This window comes from Hyla sarda, chromosome 1 (genome assembly GCF_029499605.1).
Source record: "Hyla sarda isolate aHylSar1 chromosome 1, aHylSar1.hap1, whole genome shotgun sequence".
NCBI lineage: Eukaryota > Metazoa > Chordata > Amphibia > Anura > Hylidae > Hyla > Hyla sarda.
In genome coordinates, this window is record NC_079189.1 from 324,815,865 (window position 1) to 324,838,264 (window position 22,400).

Genomic DNA, 22,400 nt, shown 5'->3' on the forward strand with positions numbered 1-22,400 from the left:
AAACCATATTAAACAATATTAAACTCAATCGTAAATCCTTATCGGTATGTCCCATCTCTGCATAACGTTTAGAGACAGGAAGATCCATTTTACGTTTTCGAATACTGTATCAATGATTGTTGATACATACCTTGAGGGTCCATGTGGTTTGACTCACATAGAGCAAGTTACAGGGAGATATCAATACATATATTACCCAACTTGAGTCACATGTCAAATAATGTCTCAACTCATACGTCTGATCTAATGTAGGTTGAGTAAAAGTTTGTCCCTTTTGCATCTGAGAACAGTTTACGCAATCAAGGCAAGGAAAATAACCTTTCTTTTGAGATCTCAGAAATGTCTGCCCTACATGTTTTGTCTGAGAAAACTTCTGATTTCACCAACTTGTCTCTTAAGTTAAATCACCTCCTATATGACATCAGGGGATTAGATTGAAACTTATCTAAATGTTTAAAACTGTCTCGTAAAATTAGCCAATGTTTGTTCAAAATTTTGGATATAGATTGCTATGGGAAGAGTGAGTGGAAATAAATGTAACTCTGACATGTTTGGTTCTCTCTCTGGTTTGGAGTGTAGAACTCCTATCAAGAGCCAATATTTCATTCTTATGTGCTTCCATGATCTTATTAGGATAGCCACGTTGTTGAACATTTTTTGACATATAATCCAAGGTGTTTATTATCTCAGAGTCATCATCCACAATTCTCCTCAGCATCTGGCTATAGGGCAAGGAGTTCTCCATCTTTCTTGGAATATAACCTTGTATGCAGCTGATGTCCTACCTTGCAAACCATAACATCCAGAAAGCTATCTTCCTCCATAGAATGGAGGGATCATTTTGAATTTAATATTTTCTTCAATATGATTAAGAAAATGGTGGAACGCATGTAGTTCTTCCGCAGAACCATTCCACAGGAGGAAGATGTCATTGATATATCGCCACCAACCCAGACAATGTCTGAAGTGGTGTGATACATAGACGACATTCTCCTCCAATGAACACACATATAAATTAGCATACATTGGCACAACATTCATCCTCATGGCGGTCCCAACTAACTGTAAATAAAACTTTTCCTCAAAAACAAAATAATTATTGGTTAGAATTAACCATAATAACTGTAACATAAATTGTTGGGCCGCCATGGGGAAGTCTAATGTCGCCAATGCATCTCGAACTGCTGCCAAGCCTTTCTGATGATCAATAGTGTTGAGCGGCATAGGCCATATTCGAATTCGCGAATATTCGCGAATATATGGACGAATATTCGTCATATATTCGCGAATATTCGCATATTCGTTATATTCTCGTTTTATTTTCGCATATGCGTATATTCGCGTATGCGAAAATGAACATATGTGAATATTAGCATATACAAAATTAGCATATGCAAAAATTAGCATATGCGAAAATTAGCATATGCTAATTTTCGCATATGCAAATTTTCGCACGCCAGTCTCACACAGTAGTATTACAGCCTTCTTTACACCACGCAAGCTGGAAGCAGAGAGGGGTGATCACTGTGATGTGTACTGTGAAAAAAAAACAAAAACCAAAAAAACGAATATTCGTAATTACGAATATATAGCGCTATATTCGCAAATTCGCGAATATGCGATATTCGCGAATAATATTCGAATTGCGAATATTCGCAAGCAACACTAATGATCAATAGATGTGTAAAGGCTAGAAATATCAAAAGAAACCTGGATACATTTTAAATTTACAGAGCCGGAACTACAGCGCTTGTAGAAAGTAATGCCATGAGCGGCGTTCCACGCTGCCGGCGCCATGCTTGTGTGTTTACATATACAGAGTGGTGTGCACAGGTATCTTCATTATATATCATAATTAATTACTGTCAGCAGGTTTGTTTATTATTATATTTTGCATGAATATATTATTAATTCAAGCCTGTTTTAATCCACTATGCACTTTATTATATGGCACTTTATGATACACTGTTCATTGGTATATGTGATGTACTGCACGATTTTGTAGATGTGATTTTTATATGGATTTTGTATATTTTGATGTTTAATTGAAACACTTGGAATGTATTTGCTTAATCACTTGTGTATGGGTTTACAAACCCTCTTCTTGAATTGTATCACTGAGCCTGAAAATGGTCTTATGGTAGGACAGAAACTTTGCTGCTATGTAAGTGAATAAATTCACTTTTTCTACTATCTGTATCCTATGGATTGTGATCGAGTCTGGGGCGCTTGCACCTGATGTGGACTTGGATAAGTAGTGCTGCAATAATTTTTGTATACATTATAGATATAGAAATTATATATCTGTATATATATTTTTATATTTTTCGCTCATGTAAATGTAGTTGTTAACTTTCACATTAGATCATATATATATTTGTTATATATAAATACAGTGTATATAGCTATCCATATATATATATATATATATATACACGTCTCACGTCTCTCTTTTATATATATATATATATATATATATATATATATATATATATATATATCATATCTGTATATATATATATATATATATATATATATATATATATATTATTTATTTTTTTCGCTCCAACAGCAGACAGAGGAATGAAGAACAGGAAATAGGAGGGAAAGGGAAATTAAATGAATAATGAAGGCACAGCCAATTAAGCTCAAACCACTTCACCTACATTCCTTTGATGTGTTCTATTACCAATTTGACCTTTATTGGCTGTGGTCTCGTTCAAAACTTTCTTTTTTCATTCATACGGCTCCAGTGACTCCCTGCCGTTCCCTGCTGCAACCACTGTGATTGCAAGCGGCGAAAACTGGAATTCAAGAATTACAACTCCCATCATCCCCTACATAAAAATTGTAAGATTTTTCACATATATAAAAAAAATAATCCAACATCCATGGTTACATATTCCCTTCTATAGTTTACAGCAATGAAATTATAGCACCCATCCATGTCTTCCTGCATATGCAGAGACATTGGAATTGCAAGAAGAGTTTTGCAGTAATTTGTCATTTAAAACCAGCTCATATTGTATAATTACAATGACATCGTCCTTCACAATTACATTAAATACATACATATATTATTATCCCGGCCATCTACAATTTGAAGTATCTTTAATTTCTGATAGAAGACCTCTGTAAACTGTCCTCTGCTCGTCTCTGAACCCCGCAATTATTCGTGGCAGCACATCTAAATGCCTGAAAAAATTAAATAAAATAAATTGGGCTAAAATACGGAAGTGAAAATAAAAAAAAATTATGATTTAGAATGAAAACTAGAAAAAAAAAATTATGAAATGCACTCCTCATTAATTTGTAATGGTGATCACGGAATTTTCTGGTCCCTGCCAGCTCCCAAAAATTGTAAGATAAAAAAAAATAAAGATAATGTTTCTAAACAGGGATTAATTTATGTGGGTGGGCAGGGATCTAAAAAATGTAGACGGCAATAATAAAAATGTAGAAAGGGGCCATTTAAATGTAAAAATATTATATTATTTTATCATTAATTTTGAATTTTTTATTAGTAATGTATTTTAATATTATGTTTAATAAAGTGTGTGTGTTTCATTTTTTTCTCTATTTTTTACATTTTTTTAGGTAGTACTACTGCTCCCAGCATGGAACATACTGTTGCATAATGAGAGCTGTAGTACCTGTTCTAATAGACAGATCACCCCGGGTCTCACTCCTGACACTCGTTGCAATTTTATGTTAGGAACAGTGGCAAAATGTTTCCCCTTTAGGCGCAAAAAATTCTCCAGATGGAATCAGGCAGGATAATATGTTTAAGTAAATATTTTATTTAAACCAATGACGCGTTTCAGGTATACACCCTTCCTCAGATTGGAAACTTTTTGCCACTGTTCCTAACCTGCTCTATTGTGGACGGACACCAGCCTGCAACCACCATCCCATGGCTTCTGCAACCCCTCCCGGAATCCAGGATCCATTGCACCCATTTGATTTGGTGAGCACAATACCATTCGCTCATTTCACTTTAATATCTGGGTTAATGCATTAGGCGCCTCGTGTGGTCTTTTTTTCTTCTCTTCTCACACTCGTTACGATTGTCCTTTCTATTGCAGAGATTGAGCGGCTTTCTCCTGTGCTCGCATCTCTGCACTATACTCCAGCTGGCCAGTGATGCAAATATAATTCACATCACTTATTCATATTTCCCGCAGAGAGCTGTTATTGGCCAGATGGTTCAGCCAATCACAGCTCTCTGTGAGAAATAGGAATATGTGTATATATACGGCCTTGCAGGGGACCATAGGAGAGCGGCCGCAGCATCCATACATTATACAGGAGGATCACAGTGGGTGTCAGGAGTGATACCCGCAGTGATCTTTCCTTAACTACAAGTACTACTACTCCCAACATGGAGTACACTCTGCTCCATGCTGGGAGCTGTAGTACCTGCATTAATAGAGAGTTCGCAGCGGGTGTCAGAAGTTACACTCGCTGTGATATGTCTATTAATGCAGGTACTACAGCTCCCAGCATGGAGCAGAGTGTGCTCCATGTTGGGAGTAGTAGTACCTGCAGTAAAGGACAGATCCCAGCGGATGTCACTCCTCCTGACACCCGCTGCGATCTTCCTGGAGTGACTGTCGGGATCAGCTGTTCTCAAGGCTACAGAGCCGGGAGAACAGCTGATCCTGAGCCGTAGGTATATATCGTATATCTACTGCCCAGCAAGAACTTACAGTGAGTCTGCAATGTGTATACACTATACACATTGCTGGCTCACTTAACCCCTTGCTGAGCTGTGCGCTATGCGCAAGCCCAGCAACGAAAGAGTTAACTTACACAGCTGGACAGTGTAGGTTAACCCTTTGGGCGGTATACACTATATACAGCTATCTATAGATAGCTGTATATAGTGTATACAGAAGACAAAGTCCGCTTACTTCCCTCGAGTCCCGAGCAGGTCTGTGTAGCTCCACCCCCTAACAATGATGTCATTAGGGGGTGGGGCTACAGACGGGATTCAGGCTAGTCTGAAGCTCTGTTCACATTGTCCGTTTTGGATAATGGGAACAGACCCTTCTGCCAGTGTCTACCCAGACATGGAGACTCCAGCTGTTGCTAAACTACAACTCCCAGCATGCTGGGAGTTGTAGTTTTGCACCAATTGGTGGCTCCCTGTTTGGGTAGACATTGCATCATGGGTGCTCTCCCCAGCGGACAGCGCCAAAAATGTCATACCCAATTTTTTGTGTTTTTTTCTTCTCGTTTCAGATCCGTGTATGCAGAGGATTCGATGAATTACGACGGATTAATTTTTTTTCTTTTAATAAAATGGTTAACGAGGGCTGTGGGGGAGTGTTTTTTAAAATAAAATAATTTTTCCAATGTGTTGTGTTTTAATAACCTGAATATTATTGGATCATTAAGGCCATACACCAACAGAAAAAAAAAATATACCATTTGCAACAGCTGGAGGTTCGCTAACTGAGACCCACTGCTGCATGTTTGCTAATACAGGGGCATGCCGGCAGCCACTCCCGCAAGTTCCTATCCACCTCCAGCTCATGCACATCTCTCCAGATCCCTGACGTTCACCAACTATAGGCAGGACGCCAGCCATGCCAGTCAGAGTATCGGGAACAGCGGAGCGTAACGTGCAGGTCCCCCGAGATGGCCTTTTTCCCCAGGGCCGGTGCTTCCATGCCAGCTCCGTCTACAAGCTATTGGGACCTCACAGGAACAGGGCGGTGAGTGGTGCTGTGAACCAACAATATACAAGACTATTTTACCATTTTGGAAAACGTTTCTCATACATGCATAAAAGATACAGAAACTACCACTGTATCCCCAACGAGTGTCTAAGGAACTTTGTTGCTTTATACCTAACTTTATACTTTGTTGCATTATACCAAAAGGAACTCTAGTATACTAACTGTATATCGATACACTATTGTACTAAGAAGATACCAGTACCAGTTGGTAGTTTTGGCCTTTTCTTTTAATTGTTATCTCAATATTTTACATTATTTTATAATAAATAGCCTATACTGCCCCGAGCAAGGTCACAAGCTAATAACCAATATGTTTATATTATATGTATTTTTCTAAATAAAAACTAATCAATATATACAGACCGAATCCTATTGCATTATTATTATTTTTACATTTTTACATATACATACTGTATGTGTATATATATATATATATATATATATATATATATATATACACATTTCTTTAAATATCCATTTTTTATATACAAGCTTTTATAAAATATTCTATAATCAAGTCCAGCCTTGAGGAATGCGTATTCTATTTACACATGATTGTGTATATACCTACCTATATTAATTTTTCGTATGTGTTGTGTTTTTTTAAAATTGAATTTTCAGGCTTAGTAGTGGAAGCCGGTCTTATTGACGGAATCCATTACTAAGTCAGGGCTTAGTGCTAGTACCAAAAACAGCTAGCGCTAACCCCCAATTATTACCCCGGTACCCACCGCCACAGGGGTGACGGGAAGAGACGGTACCAACAGGCCCGGAGCGTCAAAAATGGCGCTCCTGGGCCTAGGCGGTAACAGGCTGGCATTATTTAGGGTGGGGAGGGCCAGTAACAATGGTCCTCGCCCACACTGGTAACATCAGGCTGTTGCTGTTTGGTTAGTATTATGCTGAGAATGAAAATTCGGGAAACCCTATGTGTTTTTTTATTTATTTATTTAAATTAAAAAAATTAAAAAAGAAGAACCAGGTGTTGGCGAAACGTTGGGTAGCGTTGACTCATATCCCCTCTGGTCCACTTGGTAATACTATTCCTTACAATCTGTGTAGAGTTGGATGTCTCTTATTTAGCCCCTATGGGTTTTTTTTTCTTAGGACTGCACTTGCGGCAACATACTTATGTATTGCTAATCAATATGTTTATCTTTAACCTGTTACAATGTATGTGGGTATGAGTCTCCATTTCTTCGGCTCTCTGCCAGTTGTTTCCAGTTCATGTTTTTATAGCTTTTTGTGTATTTTTACTACATATCTGTGTATTTTATGTGTTTTAAAAAATTTGTAATTATCCCTTATCACGCAGTTGTGTATGTTGTTCTGTTGTATTGAGATAGCGTGGGATTCACGCCTAGTGGGACACTTTTGTGATTCTACAATACCAACCAAACAGCAACAGCCTGACGTTACCAGCCTAAATAACGCCAGCCTGTTACTGCATCTATACATTATACAAGAGGATCGCAAGGGACCCCGGCGATCTGTCAATTAGTACAGGTAACTACTACTCCCATCATGGAACAGTGTGTTTCATGCTGGGAGTAGTAGTACTACCTAAAAAATGTTAAAAAAAAAGTGAAAGACACGCACACACTACATTTTTATTATTGTCGGCTACATTTTTGGTGCTTTACCCGCTGACATAAATTGATCCGTGTTTAAAAATTAATAAACATTTCATAATAAAAAAAATATACATTTCGTTAGATACAATTTTTTCCATCACTACTGTATCTTTTTTATAATTTTTTTTTTTATGATACCCTACGACATTTTAATAAAAAAGGTATCTCCATAATTTTTTAGGATTGCTAAAGTCCAAAAAAGAATAAAAAGATTTACCCGAATGTACGCGAATACCAAATGTATCCGAAAGAATATAAAAACCCCAATACCGAATGTATCCGAAAAATCAAACCGGACACCCGAATACCGAATGCATATGCATACGCCCTGCATCCCAAGTCCCGAAGGACGTGGGGCGTATGCATACGCCCGTGGGAATTCCGGTCCCTGCCGCTAGCCGGTTGGGGACAGGACCGGGATGCCTGCTGAAATCATTCAGCAGGCATCCCAGCACATCGCCGAGGGGGGTCCTGAGAACCCCCCCCCCATTTCGGCAATCGCAGAAAATCGCATGTCAATTCAGGTCTCTGGTGACCCGATCCCCCGGAAAATAGGGATGATCGGAGCTGTCAGTGACAGCCCTGATCATCCTGAGGGAAAGGAGAGAGGTCGCAGTGCTGCGATCTCCTCCTATTCCCTGCCATTGGTCAGAACTCATTCTGACCAATGGCAGGGCAGGGCAGGACAGTGGGTTGCCATGGCAACTCCTCGTTCTGCCCACCCCTGGATGTCGAGGGGAATGTAGGGAGAAGATGGAGGCCGGTACCTGGAGGAGAAGAGGCCTGGGGACCCCAGATCATCGCTGGAGACTGTTGGATCCTTGCTCAGGTAGGGAAACTACGGTGGGGGGGGGAGGTGAATGAAAGTGAAAGTAAAGTGATCTTTACTGTGGCAACCACTAGGAAGGCCAAACTGCAACTCCCAGCATGCCCAGACAGTCAAAGACATCTGGAGGGTCACAGTTTGGAGACCACTGTTACAGTGGTCCCCAAACGGTAGCCCTCCAGATGTTGCCAAACTACAACTCTCAGCATGCCTAGACTGACCAGGCATGCTGGGAGTTGTAGTTCTGTAACATCTGTCCCTTCAGATTTTGCAATTTTCATGAAATTTTTGAAAATTGCTGCTCTATTTTGAAGCCCTCTAATTTTTTCAAAAAGCAAAAGTATGTCTGTTTTATGATGCCAACATTAAGTGGACATATTGTATTTGTGAATAAAAATAAAATGTATTTGGAATATCCATTTTCCGTACAAGTAGAGAGCTTCAAAGTTCGAAAAATGCAAAATTTTCAAAATTTTCATGAAATTTTGGGATTTTTCACCAAAAAAGGATGCAAGTAACGCTGAATATTTACCACCAAAATAAAGTAGAATATGTCTCGAAAAAACATTCTCAGAATCAGAATATTCGGTAAAAGTGTTTTCGAGTTATTAATTTGTAAAGCGACGGCGGTCAGAATTGCGAAACAGGGCTCAGTCCTTAAGGTGAAAAAGGGCTGCGTCCTTAAGGGGTTAAGGATTCAGCATTTTTCGTTTTTTTGCATTTTAATTTTTTCCTCATCACCTTCTATAAATCATAATGCTTTAAATTTTGCACATAAAATTCCATATGATGGCTTATTTTTTGCGCCACCAATTCTACTTTGCAGATGTGCCCCTACGCTGGGGTGGAGGTCCTGCACTTGCTATGGGCGATCCCCAGCATAATATGCATACAATGGAGGATGCCTGCAGACGGTCACAAGTACCACAATGACATCCTACACCAGATAAATGTGTATGTGGATGTGTATTACATAATTTAGACATTGAACAACTACAGGTATGTCCTTCATAAAAGGATATACTGGCTAATGTCTAAATTTTACATCAGTTTTAAGGGTTAACTAATGTCATTGTTTACATCTACCACAGGAGTGAACCCATAATGTGGTCTACAAGTGCAGGTCCTATCACTTTAGACCACGGTAATGTAGTTGTTTAATGTCTAAATTATGTAATACGCATCCACATACACATTTATCTGGTGTAGGATGCCATTGTGGTACTTGTGACCATCTGCAGGCATCCTCCATTGTATGCATATTATGCTGGGGATCGCCCATAGAGACGGACCACAAGTGCAGGACCTCCACCCCAGCGTAGGTGCACAACTGCACTTGGGGTTGAGTGTCTCCTGCTATGACCACGTTAAAGTTTAATGTAAGCCGTCTTTGATGCTTAAAGCTTATACTAATGCACCCTTTTATCATATTGTGTAGCATTACGGTTTCACCTGTGAGGCCGGCAATATATTAACCAACCAGGGTGGGGCTTGTAGCCTGTCTTCCCCCCTCCCATTGTATGTGTCTAGTCACACTGGAGGTAACCTGGGAAGCAGTCTACAAGTCAGACCTAAGGCTGCTGTAATTTGGCTCCTGGCTTTGCTCATCTGGCACAGGTAGGCTAGTGTTAGGTCCTGCACCATATGAGAAACCTTGGCGTGGTGTGCGGGCTCAGGTATGTCCTTTATATACGGACATACTGGCTAATGTCTCACTTTTACATCAGTTTTGAGGGTTAGCTAATGTCATGGTTTACATCTACCACAGGAGTGAACCACGCTCATTTAGTTGTTCACTGTTCTGTAGTCCTTGCTTCTTTATTGTGCAATTCTTCACTGTGGTGGATGTGGAGAGCTGTGGGGGTATAGCAGCAGTGGCTGACAGTCCATATTGTGTGGTGTGTGCTTCATCAGCTGCTGTATGCTCCACAGTAAGTTCTTTTCTTTTTGAATTTCTTTTCTGTCTGACCACAGTGCTCCCTGCTGACACCTCTGTCCATGTCTGGAACTGTCCAGAGTACAAGCAAATCCTCATAGCAATCCTCTCCTGCTCTGGACATTTCCTGACATGGACAGAGGTGTCAGGAGAGAGCACTGTGGTCAAACTGAAAGAACTATGCAACTTCCTCTGGAGCATACAGCAGCTGATAAGTACTGGAAGGATTATAATTTTTAAATAGAAGTCATTTACAAATCTGTTTGACTTTCTGGCACCAGTTGATTTCCACCGTAGTACCCATAGTAACCATTTCTAATACTTGAAATACTTGAGATATTTGAAAAGTGAGAGCTGAAGATCTTTATAAGTTAAGAAATAAACAAAAGAGTAATCGTGAAGATTATAGGATATCTGCCTTAATTTATTCATGAAATGCAGCTTGTTACCTTTTGAGTATCCTGTGAATCTGTTCTTAAAGAGTTATTATCCAAGCACTAGATGAATGAATTAAAAAGATTTGTACAAGGTTCTCTATGGACCTCAAAAGACTTGATAGGGATGCAGGTACATGGAACATCTAGGTTCAAGCAGATGCAGACAAGCAGGGTCAACTAAGGACTGTTAAACAAGTATTGGGATATTGGAATACTTTTCATTTAAAGGGGTTTTGTGAGATAATCATATAGATGGCCTAAGATTATAGAGGACTGACCTTGGCACCTGACCCCTGATCACCTGTGTAAAGGGTCCATAGTGCGGCAAGCTGGATACTTAATCGCAGATATGCAGTGCATTGCTTGCTTGTCCCATAAAGTATAGGTTGTGCAGGAATATGAACCCAGATAACAAATAGAAGGTGCTCATCCAAGAGCATTTACCGTACCAACAGCTTATGGAGGGGTGCTGAAAGCTGCCCCATCCACTGATCTTCTATTGATGGCCTATTGTAAGAATAGGCCATCAATGTTCCTATCTCAGGAAATCTCTTTAACCCGTTATGGACCAAGCCATTTTGACCTTAAGGACCAGGCCAATTTTATTTTAGCATTTTAGTTTTTTCCTCCTCACCTTCTAAAAATCGTAACTCTTTTATATTTTCATCCACAGACTAGTATGTGGGCTTTTTTTTTTGCGATACTAGTTGTTCTTTGCAATTACATCACTTATTTTACCATAAAATGTATGGCGTAACCAAAGAAATACTATTTGTGTGAGGAAATTGAAAAGAAAACTGCAATTTTGATTTCATTTTATTTTCATTTTCGTTTTCACCGTACAATTTATGGTCAAAATGACATGTGTTCTTTATTCTGTGGGTCAATACGATTAAAATGATACCCATAATTACATACTTTTATATTATTGTTGTGCTTAAAAAAACGCTAACTTTTTAGCCAAATTAGTATGTTAAAAATCCCTCTATTTTGACAACCTATAACTTTTTCATTTTTCTGTATAAGCGGTGGTATAAGGGCAATTTTTTTTCACTGTGATCTGTACTTTTTATTTATACCACATTTGTGTATATAAAACTTTTATTCATTTTTTAATGAATTTTTTTTAAATGTGACAAGAAAAGCAGCAATTTTGGACTTTACACTTTAATAGTCCTCATAGGGGACTATTTATAGCAATCAATTGATTGCTAATACTGTTCAGTGCTATGCTTAGGGCATAGCACTGATCAGTGTTATCGGCTATCGTCTGCTTTGGTCTGCTAGATCTCAGACCAGAGCAGAAGAAGCCGGGAAGGCGGTGGAGGCCAGTGAGGGGACCTCCATCCGCCATGTTAGCTTATCTGATCCGCTCGGCCATGCCACAGGCGATCAGATCAGCATAAAATGTAGCCGGGCTGCCGCCGATTCGTGATCTGTATTGATGGTTTAATGGCAGACATCTATCAGCAGCCGGGACCTGCCGCACATGACCCGATCATCGCTCCACTGCTCGTGGTCACGTACAGGATGTAAATGTACATCCTGGTGCACTAAGTACCACCGTATCAGGACGTACATTTACGTTTGTGGTCGTTAGGGGGTTAGGGTTCAGAAAAAGTGACAGTGTCGCGTCACAGCTAGCGGTTGTCTATGGCAGAAAGTCTAAATTGTACAAAAACTGCATTTGACAGATGTCCTTTCGGTTACTTAGATTTAAAAAAAAGTTAAGCCGTTCAACTATAGTGGTGATAAAATTGTAGTAGTTGGTTTTGTCTACTTTTATTAATTACTAGCTGAGTACCCAGTGCTGCCCGGTATTTCATACCATATCCTTGTGGGGGAGGAAAATCAACAAAGGAGTAAGCTGTTGTCCTCATATGCCATCCTTAAATCCTGACCCCATATCCCCTCCTCGTATCCCGACCCCAAATCGCCTCCTCATATTCCAACTTCATATCCTGTTCTCATGTTTTGTCCTCATATCTCAGCCTCATATCCCATCCTCATATTGCGCCCTTATATTCCATCCTCATATCTCAACCTCATACCCTGTCCTCATATCGCAGCCACATATCCCGACCCCATATCCCAACCCCATATCCCATCCCCATATCCCAACATCATATCCCATTCTCATATCCCGTCCCCATATCCCGACCTCATATTCAGTCCTCATATCCCGACCCCATATCTAATCCTCATTTCTAATCCTTATATCCCATCCTCAGGTGAAGCTGTGTTGTGGTAAAAATATTGAAAGCTAAAAAAAAAAGGTGTGGCTTAAAGGATCGGCATGTCTTTGCACGATGGGGCATGGAAGGCAGGGAGGGTGTGGCTTGCCAGCCAGACTTAGGCATTCACCAGGAGATGCAGAGCTTGTGTAGCAAGGCACTAGAAGTCCCATATACTTGCATGACATATGACACATCCTTCATGTATGGGGGTAGGTTAGGTGTTAATGTAACTATTATATATTTTTATTTGACATATAACTAACATGTGACCAGGTATTATCAAAATATCTCCAGCTGTATGGAAGTTATGCTGGAACATACATTTCCCATAGATTTGCATTGGACTTTAAACAAAAACTCTGACCCTGGTGAATGGGGGGTAGCTTAGGGTTAATTTTTCTATCCTATGTTCTTTTGTGGACATATAAGTAACATGTGACCGAGTATTATCGAAACATGTCCAGCTGTTTGGAAGTTATGCAGTAACATATATTCCCAATAGACTTGTATAGGACTTTAAATAAAAAACCCTGACTCTCGCAAATGTGGGTGGTTAAGGGTTAAATTACCTATCCTATGTTTGTTGTTGACATATAAGTAATATGTGTACCAAGTTTCATGTTTAATATATTTAGCCGATTGGAAGTGATGCTGGAACAAACACACACATACATACATACATACATACATACACACACACACATTGGGGGACATTTATAAAAGCACTTGCTGAGTACCTGGTGCTGCCCGGTTTATACTACGCAATCCTTGTGGGGAAGGAAAAGCAATAAAGGAGGAAGCTTTTTTCCTCATATTCCGTCCTCAAATCCTGACCCCACATCCCCTCCTCATATCCCAACCCCATATGCCCACCTCACATCCCGTTCTTATATCCCGACTTCATATCCCGTCCTCATATCCTGACCTCATATCCCGTCCCCTTATCCTGTTCCCATATCCCGTCCCCATATCCCGTCCCCATATCCCGTCCCCATATCCTGTAACCATATCCTGACCTCATATACATATAATGTCCTCATTTCTAATCCTCATATCCCGTCCTCAAGTGGGGCTAAATTGTGATGAAGATATTGTAAGCTGAAACTAAAAGGGGTGTGGCTTAATGGGTGGGTGTGTCTTTGCAAGACATGGAATGTGGAGAGGGTGTGGCCTGCCAGTGACTGATGCATTCATCAGGAGATGCAGAGCGGAGCTTGTGGAGTAAGGCACCAGAAGTCCTATATACTTGTATGGGACTTGAAGCAAAAACCCCATCCTTCACATATTGGGGTAGGTTAGGGTTAATTTAACTATTATACATTTTTATTTGATATATAAGTAACATGTGACCAGGTGTTATGAAAATATCTCCAGCCGTCCCCATATCTAATCCTCATTTCTAATCCTCATATCCCGTCCTCCAGTAGGGCTGAGTTGTGGTAAAGATATTGTAAGCTAAAAATAAAAGTTGTGTGACTTAAAGGGTGGGCGTGTTTTTGCAAGATGGGGCATGGAACGCAGGGAGGGTGTGGCTTGCCAGCCAGACTGATGCATTCCCCAGGAGATGCTGAGCTTGGGGAGTAAGGTACCCGAAGTCCTATATACTTGCATGGAACTTGAAACCCCATCCATCATATATGGTGGTAGATTAGGGGTTAATTTAACTATTATATGTTTTTATTTGACATATAAGTAACATGACCAAGTATTATCGAAATATCTCCAGCCGCACAGAAGTTATGCTGGAACATACATTTCCCATAGATTTGCATTGGGCTTCAAACAAATACCCTGCACCAATAAGGGTGGGTAAGGGTTAAATTACCTATCCTATGTTTGTTGTTGACATATAAGTAACATGTGTGCCAAGTTTAATGTTAATATCTTTAGCCGTTTGGAAGTGATGCTGGAACATACACACACATACATTGAGTTTTATATATATACTAGCTGAGTACCCGGCATTGCCCGGTTTTTCCTTCCTAATCCTTGTTGTGGAGGAAAATCAACAGAGGAAGCTTTTGACTTCATATCCTGTCATCATATATTGTTGTCATATCCTGTCCTCCTATTCCGTCCTCCTATCCCGACCTCCCATCCCGACTTCCCATCCCGTTCTCCTATCTCGACCTCCTATCTCGACCTCCTATCCCGTCCTTATATCTCGACCTCATATCCCATCCTTATATCTTTTCCTCCTATCTTGACCTCCTATCCTGTCCTCCTATCCCGTTCTTCTATACCGTCCTCATATCGCGACCCGTAGTATGTGAACCAGGTATTGAAATATCTCCAGCCGTACAGAAGTTATGTGGGAACATACATTTCCCATTGATTTGCATGGCACTTTAAACAAAAACCTGACCCTCACAAATGGGGGTAGTTAAGGGTTAAATTAACTATCCTATATTTTAAGTGGACATATTCTACTTTGCAGTGACATTAGTCATTTTACCTAAAAATCCACGGCAAAACGGGAAAAAAAATTATTGTGCGACAAAATTGAAGAAAAAAAATCCTTTTGTAATTTTGGGGGCTTCCGTTTCTACACAGTGCATTTTTTGGTAAAAATAACACCTTATCTTTATTCTGTAGGTCCATACGGTTAAAATGTTACCCTACTTATATAGGTTGGATATTGTCGTACTTCGGGAAAAAAAAATCATAAATACATGCAGGAAAATTTATATGTTAAAAATTCTCATCTTCTAACCCATTATAACTTTTTTATTTTTCTGCGTACCGGCCGGTATGAGGACTGATTTTTTGTGCCGTGTTCTGAAGTTTTTATAAGTACCATTTTTGTATTGATCGGACTTTGTGATCGCTTTTTATTAATTTTTTCATGATATAAAAAGTGACCAAAAATACGCTATTTTGGACTTTGGAATTTTTTTGCGTGTACGTCATTGACCATGAGGTTTAATTAACAATATATTTTTATAGTAGAAAGTGCTGAGTGCTGAGAGGGTATCACTCCTTGGCTAAATTCTCGGTCAGATTTTTGCGTGGTAGATAGAGTACCTCCATGCTTTAGTGTTTCCCAATATATTTTTATAGTTCGGACATTTCCGCACGCGACGATACCACATATGTGTATTTTTATATAGACAGGTGTTTTTTCAATGGGAAAAGGGGGGTGATTCAAACTTTTATTAGGGAAGGGGTTAAATGACCTTTGTTAACTTTTTTTAACTTTTTTTTTGCAGTGCTATAGCTCCCAAAGGGAGCTATAGCACTGCACACACTTATCTCTTATGCTGATCCCTGCAAAGCCATAGCTTTGCATGGATCAGCGAGATATGGGCTCGATTGCTCAAGCCTGTAGCTCAGGCTTGGAGCAATCAAACCCAGAGGTGACGGAGCAAGGTAAGGGGGTCTCTGCTCTTGTCCTAGCTGATCGGAACATTGCATTTTTATTGTGATGTCCCAATCAGCCTGACTGAGCTGCCGGGAAGCGTTTACTTTAATTTTTAGACTTTTTTTTTTACATTTTTAGATTGCCGCATCTAAAGGGTTAATAGCGTGCGGCCCAACGATCGGTGCTGCACGCTATTAGCCCAGGGTCCCAGCTATCGTTAGCAGCTGGGACCGACCCAGTGTGTTTTAAACAACGGGACCGGGAGAGGGGCGTACAGGTACGTCCTTCGTCCTTAAGGAGTTAAACAAAAACCCTGACCCTCACAAATGGGGGTAGTTCAGGGTTAAATTAATTATCATATTTTTTAAGTGGACAAATAAGTAACATGTGATCAAGTAATATTGAAATATCTCCAGCCGATTGGAAGTTATGCAGTAACATATATTTCCCATAGATTTGTATGGGACTTTAAACTAAAAAAACCTGCCCCTGGTAAATGGGGGTGAGTAAGGGTTAAATTACCTATCCTATGTTTGTTGTTGAAATATAAGTAACATGTGTGCCAAGTTTCATGTCTTTAGCCATTTGGATGTGATGCTGGAACATACACACATACATACACACATACACACACACATTAAGTTTTATATATATATAAAGCTGCGTACCCGGAGTTACCCGGTTTTTCCTTCCTAATCCTTGCTGTGGAGGAAAATCAACAGAGGAAGCTTTTGACTTCATCTCCCGTCCTCAAATCTTGTTGTCATATCCCAACCCCATATCCCATCCTTCCACCCTGACCTCCTATCCCGACCTCCTATCCCGACCTCCTATCCCGTCCTCCTATCCCGTCCTCCTATCCCGTCCTCCTATCTCGACCTCCTATCTCGACCTCCTATCCCGACCTCCCATCCCGTCCTTCTATCTCGACCTCCTATCTCGATCTCCTATCCCAACCTCCTAGCACGTCCTCCTATCCCGTCCTCCTATCCCGACCTCCTATCCCGTCCTCCTATCCCGACCTCCTATCCCGACCTCCTATCCCGACCTCCTATCCCGACCTCCTATACCAGTGGTCTTCAACCTACGGACCTCCAGATGTTGCAAAACTTCAACTCCCAGCATGCCCGGACAGCCAACGGTTGTCCGAGCATGCTCGGAGTTATAGTTTTGCAACATCTGGAGGTCCGCAGGTTGAAGAACACTGTCCTATACCGTCCTCATATCCAGTCTTCCTATCCCGACCTCCTATCCCGACCTCCTATCCCGACCTCCTATCCCGTCCTCATATCCCGTCCTCATATCCCAACCTCCATCCTTGTTGTGGAGGAAAATCAACAAAGGAAGAAGCTTTTGACTTCATATCCCGTCCTCATATATTGTTGTCATATCCCAACCCTATATCCTGTCCCCATATCCCTTCCTCATATCTCAACCTCATATCCGACCTCATATCCCGACTTCATATGCTGTCCTCCTATCCTGTCCTCTTATCCCGTTCCTCATATCTTGACCTCCTATCCCGACCTCCTATCCCGACCACATATCTCGACCTCATATCTCGACCTCATATCCCGTCGTCATATCCAGTCGTCATATCCCGTCGTCATATCCCTTCGTCATATCCCGTCCTCATATCCCGTCCTCATATCCCGTCCTCATATCCCGTCCTCATATCCCGTCCTCATATCCCGACCTTCTTTCCCGTCCTCTTATCTCAACCTCATAACCCATCCTCATATCCCATCCTCATATCCTGGCCTCATATCTCGACCTCCTATCCCGACCTCATATCCCATCCTCATATCCTGACTTCATATCCCATCCTCATATCTCGACCTCCTATTCCGACTTCCTTTCCCGACCTCCTATCCTAACCTCCTCTCTTCGTGAGATGCGGTGTGGCTTGCAAGCCGGATTGACACATTCACCAGGAGATGCAGAGTGGAGCTTATGGAGTAACGTACTGGAAGTCCCATATACTTTCATGGGACTTGAAACAAAAACCCATCTTTTATGTAAGAGTGTAGGTAAGGGTTAATTTAACTATCACATATTTTTATTTGACACATAAGTAATATATGTATCAGGTATTATTGAAATATCTCCAGCCATACGGAAATTATAATGGACAAATATTTCCCATTGATTTGCATGGGACTTTAAACAAAAACCCCAACCCTCACAAATGGGGGTAGTTAAGGGTTAAATTAACTATCCTATATTTTAAGTGGACATATAAGTAACATGTGACCAAGTATTATTGAAATATCTCGTTTGGAAGGTATGCAGTAACATATATTTCCCACAGAATTGTATGGAACTTTAAACAAAAACCCTGACACTGGCAAATAGGGGTGAGTAAGGGTTAAATCACCTATCCTATGTTTGTTGTTGACATATAAGTAACACATGTGCCTAGTTTCATGTTAATATCTTCAGCCGTTTGGACGTGATGCTGGAACATACTCACACATACACACACACACACATTGGGGGATATTTACTAATCTAGTCTATTCTGGGTATGCTTATAGACCAGCGTATGTGGTAGTCTCCTGTCTATTGTGCTCCTAATTTATCAAAGGTCTCACAGCCCTTGATAAATTTTGTGCTCAGACTTCAGGGTCAACAGCTTAAACTGCATTTAGACTTGCTCCAACATGGTCTGACATTGCAGCGTATTTTGGGCAGATGCGACTTGTCGCACAAAAGTCACACTTGATAGATTCAGCACCAATGCATTTTCCAATGCATTTCCGTCTAAAATAGACTTGCATGCATCATGTTCTAAAAATCCTCTACAGCAAAGGTCGCAGAAAAGTCGCACATATTTAGACTGCGACTTTCTGTGCGACAAATTTAGACAGGAAAAACCAGTCTAAATCCTTTGATAAATCTCCCCCATTGAGTTTTATATATATAGATATAAAGGACCATATGTTGGTAGATACCAGCTGTTCAGAGATCTGTATGCAATATAAGTGATTGTATACAGGACCATATGGGGGTAGATATCAGCTGTACACAGGATCTGTACACCATAGAAGTGATTACAGTTACATCTAGGGACTCACAATTATGTTGTTTCTGATCAGCGGCATCCTCTTTCTTTTTTCTTCTCTATCCAGTTTAGATCGCCATGTTGATCTTTTAACATCTGCAAGACAACACGTTGGAATGCATTTTTCCAGTGCCCTCTCCTCCTTTATACAATCTCCCCATCTATAGGCCCACAAACTGTAATAATGCCCTCCTTGGTGTCCTGCACAATAAAAGAGCAGGTCGGTAGGTAAGCAGGTAAATAGGTAAATAGGTAGGTACATCAGGAAGCCATATATGTAGGTAGGTGACTAGCCTGGTAGGTAGGTAGGTAGGTAGGTATCCAGGCATGTAGGTAGGTGGCTAGCTAGGTAGTTAGGCAGCCATGTATGAAGTCCAGGTATGTACATAGTAAGATAGCCAGGTATGTATGTAGGTAGCAAGATATGTAGGTTGGTAGTTAGGCAGCCTGGTATGTAGGTAGTTAGATAGCCAGGTAAGTAGTTAGGTATTCAGGTAAAACGGTAGGTAGCCAGGTAATTAGTCAAGTAGATCGTCAGCACCCCCTCCAACCAGTGGCAGATCCAGAGTCTAGTCAGAGTATTTTGTGTTAGCGGACAGAAAATAAGGTGTTGCTTACGGAAGTTACAGGTAGGTAGTGTCCCCAGGAGGTAGTGGCCCCTAGTAGATCATGCCCCCAGGTAGTCAATGTCCCTCAGGAGGTAATCATGCCCCCTTTAGGTAAATCCCCCGGATAGCTGTCCCTTGCATGAAAACCCCCCATGTAGTTAGGAGGTAGCCCTTCTGTTAGTTTGGAAGTTTGTCCCCATATTAGCTAAACAGGAACATAGTAGATAGTCCCTCACATTAGGTGTAGGCAGCAGAGTTCCCCCACAGTAGGGCGTAGGCAGCAGATTTCCCCCCATTAGGTGTAGGCAGCAGAGTTCCCCACAGTAGGGTGTAGGCAGCAGAATTCCCCCACAGTAGGTGTGGGCAGCAGAGTTCCCCCACAGTATGTGTAGGCAGCAGAGTTCCCGCACAGTAGGTGTAGGCAGCAGAGTTCCCCCACAGTATGTGTAGGCAGCAGAGTTCCCGCACAGTAGGTGTAGGCAGCAGAGTTCCCACCATTAGGTGTAGGCTGCAGAGTTCCCCCACTGTAGGTGTAGGCTGCAGAGTTCCCCCACAGCAGAGTTCCCCCACAGTAGGTTTAGGCAGCAGAGTTCCCCCACAGTAGGTTTAGGCAGCAGAGTTCCCCCACAGTAGGTGTAGCCAGCAGAGTACCCCCATGAGGTGTAGGCAGCAGATTTCCCCCACTGTAGGTGTAGGCTGCAGAGTTCCCCCACAGCAGAGTTCCCCCACAGTAGGTGTAGGCTGCAGAGTTCCCCCACAGTAGGTACAGGCAGCAGAGTTCCCCCACAGTAGGTGTAGGCAGCAGAGTCCCCCCCCATTAGGTGTAGGCAGCAGATTTCCCCCACAATTAAAAAATCTTTATCCTTCCAGTACTTATTAGCTGCTATATAGTATGGAGAAAGTTATTTTCATTTTGGATTTCTTTTTTTTTCCCCACAGTGCTCTCTGCTGACACCCCTATCCGTATCAGGAACTGTCCAGTACAGGAGCAAATCCTCATAGCAAACATATGCTGCTCTGGATATTTCCTGATACAGACAAAGGAGTCAGCAGAGAGCACTGTGGACAGAAAAAAAAATTAAGGAATCCAAAAACAAAAGAACTTTCTCTGTAATATACAGCCTCTAATAAATACTGTATGGATAAGGATTTTTTTTTTATAGAAGCAATTATCAAATCTGTTTAATTTTCTGGCACCAGTTGAATATTTTTTTTTTCCCACCGGAGTACCCCTTTAACCACTTAAGGACCCAGGGCATACCTGTACGACCTGAGCCCGGTCCTGGTGTTTAAAACAGGGTTACGCTGTGACCCCGCATCACACCGGGTCGGTCCCTGCTGCTATTCATAGCCGGGACCCTGGGCTAACAGCGCGTGGCACCGATCGTTGTGCTGCGTGCTATAAAACCTTCAGACCTGACGATCAAAGTTGACCTCTGCTTCTGCAAGTGAAAGTAAACGCTTCCCGGCAGCTCAGTCGGGCTGATCGAGACAGGACGCGACTGGGAACCCCCTTACCTTGCTCCATCGCGTCCGATCTGGGTTTGATTGCTCCAAGCCTTAGCTACAGGCTTGAGCAATCGAGCTCCTATCTCACTGATCCATGCAAAGCTATGGCTTTGTAGGAATCAGGGTAAAAGATCAGTGTGTGCAGTGTTATAGCCCTCTATGGGAGCTATAGCACTGCAAAAAAAAAAAATAACAAAGGTCTTTAACCCCTTCCCTAATGAAAGTTTGAATCACCCCCCATTTCCCATAAAACTGTGTAAATAAAAATAAACATGTGGTATCTCCGCGTGCGTAAATGTCCGAACTATAAAAATGTAGCGTTAATTAAACCGCACTGTCAATGGTGTACATGCAAAAAAATTCCAAAGTCCAAAATAGCGTATTTTTGGTCACTTTTTATATCATAAAGAAATTAATAAAAAGCGATCAAAAAGTCCGATCAATGCAAAAATGGTACTGATAAAACCTTCAGAACACTGCGCATAAAATGAACCCTTATACCGGCACATATGTGGAAAAATTAAAATGTTATAGAGGTCAGAACATGACAATTTTAAACGTATACATTTTCCTGCATGTAGTTTTTCAGAAGTACGACAAAATCAAACCTATATAAGTAGGGTATCATTTTAATTGTATGGACCTACAGAATAAAGATAAGGTGTTATTTTTACCAAAAAATGTACTGCATAGAAACGGAAGCCCCCAAAAGTTACAAAATTACATTTTTTTCTTCAATTTTGTCGCACAATGAATTTTTTTTTCCATTTTTCAATGGATTTTTTGGTAAAATGACTAATGTCTCTGCAAAGTAGAATTTGTGGTGCAAAAAATAAGCCATCATATGGAATTTTATGTGCTAAATTGAAAGCGTTATGATTTTTAGAAGGTCACGAGGAAAAAATGAAAATGCAAAAACTGAAAAATGCGGAGTCCTTAAGGGGTTAAAAGGAATGTGTATCAGAAAAGGACCGGTTGTTTAAATCAGGTTTGTATGTCAAACATATTTTTTAATAATTTTTGGCGATATTTTTTCTTATTTTC

The 22,400-nt window shown here is 40.9% G+C and overlaps 1 long non-coding RNA gene across 1 annotated transcript in view; it reads right to left on the reverse strand.

The window, feature by feature from the left end:
* LOC130306675 (uncharacterized) overlaps positions 1–22,400 on the reverse strand; it is a 29,499-nt gene that overhangs the window by 273 nt on the left and 6,826 nt on the right. Inside the window, exon 2 of the long non-coding RNA XR_008856007.1 lies at positions 3,073–3,195. This is a non-coding gene — a long non-coding RNA (uncharacterized LOC130306675). The remainder of the gene's footprint in view (positions 1–3,072; positions 3,196–22,400) is intronic.